This window comes from Gekko japonicus, unplaced genomic scaffold (assembly GCF_001447785.1).
Source record: "Gekko japonicus isolate JY-2015 unplaced genomic scaffold, Gekko_japonicus_V1.1 scaffold1389, whole genome shotgun sequence".
NCBI classification, from domain to species: domain Eukaryota; kingdom Metazoa; phylum Chordata; class Lepidosauria; order Squamata; family Gekkonidae; genus Gekko; species Gekko japonicus.
Genome location: NW_015176492.1, coordinates 421,096 through 422,631, shown reverse-complemented (window position 1 = coordinate 422,631; position 1,536 = coordinate 421,096). Strand labels below are relative to the sequence as shown.

Genomic DNA, 1,536 nt, shown 5'->3' with positions numbered 1-1,536 from the left:
TGGCATCTCTAGTTTAAAAGGCCAGGCAGGAGGTGATGGGAAAGACCTCCCCCTCAGACCCTGGAGAGCCACGAAGTGGGGCTGTAGTTCAGTGGCAGAGCATCTGCTTGGCATGCAGAAGGTCCCAGGTTCAATCCCTGGCATCTCCATTTAAAAGGGATCAGGCAGGAGGTGATGGGAAAGACCTGAGACCTGGAGAGCCATGAAGTGGGGCTGTAGCTCAGTGGCAGAGCCTCTGCTTGGTATGCAGATGGTCCCAGGTTCAATCCCTGGCATCTCCTGTTAAAAGGGACCAGGCAGGAGGGGATGGGAAAGACCTCTGGTGGGGCTGTAGCTCAGTGGCAGAGCATCTGCTCGGCATGCAGAAGGCCCCAGGTTCAATCCCCAGCGTCTCCAGTGAAAAGGACCAGGCAGGAGCGGATGAGAAAAGACCTCTGCCTGAGACCCTGGAGAGCCATGAAGTGGGGCTGTAGCTCAGTGGCAAAGCCTCTGCTTGGTATGCCGATGGTCCCAGGTTCAATCCCCGGCATCTCCTGTTAAAAGGGACCAGGCAGGAGGGGATGGGAAAGACTTCAGCCCTGAGACCCTGGAGAGCTCTGTGTCCAAAACCCAGGTGCCATCAGGAGGTCCACTAGTGGGGCCAGAACGCCAGAAGCCCTCCCACTGTGGCCCCCCAAGTGCCAAGAATACAGAGCATCACTTGCCCCAGACAGAGGCAATAGCCCCTGGTGGACTTCTGCTCTGTGTAAGAACATGAGAAAGCCAATGTTGGATCAGGCCAGTGGGATGGGAAAGACTTCAGCCCTGAGACCCTGGAGAGCTCTGTGTCCAAAACCCAGGTGCCATCAGGAGGTCCACTAGTGGGGCCAGAACGCCAGAAGCCCTCCCACTGTGGCCCCCCAAGTGCCAAGAATACAGAGCATCCCTTGCCCCAGACAGAGTGTTCCATCTAGCCCCTGGTGGACTTCTGCTCTGTGTAAGAACATGAGAAAGCCAATGTTGGATCAGGCCAGTGGCTCATCCAGTCCGGCAATCTGTGTCACACAGTGCCCCAAACCCAGCCATGGCTCTCCCCTCCACCTTTGAATCCTCCCTGCAACCCTGTAAATTAGATAAGGCAGCGTAGACGGTCCAGGGTCAGCCACTGGGCTCGATTGAGGGCTGGGGGATCGAACCCTAGTGAGTCGTCGCAGTGGTGACCACTCTGCCAAAGTTTCTAGAAGTTTTTTTTTCCTCCAATCCTTGCATAGCTGTTGCGACAGTCAATCTCTCAGTCTTTAAGGCATCACAGGAAAGGAGCACAGATCTCGGAAGCTAGGCAGGGGTCGGCTGTCCACTGTCAGAATTCCAAAGGGGCCTTTGGGCACAAAAGTTGGGGACTCCCTTTTTTAGTGTAGTGGTTGAGTGCGCGGACTCTAATCTGGGAGAACCGGGTTTGATTCCCCACTCCTCCACTTGCACCTGGCTGGATGACCTTGGGCAAGCCATAGTTCTGATAAGAGCTGTCCTTGAAAAAGAGCCATTTCTGTCAAGAGT

General features: G+C 55.3%; 1 protein-coding gene and 1 non-coding gene across 2 annotated transcripts in view; both read left to right on the top strand.

Moving 5' to 3' along the window:
* CLPTM1 (cleft lip and palate associated transmembrane protein 1) overlaps window positions 1-1,536 on the top strand; it is a 56,689-nt gene that overhangs the window by 44,481 nt on the left and 10,672 nt on the right. The window lies entirely within an intron of this gene.
* TRNAT-GGU lies at window positions 210-281 on the top strand. Its single transcript has one exon. It is a non-coding gene; the product is annotated as a tRNA-Thr (tRNA).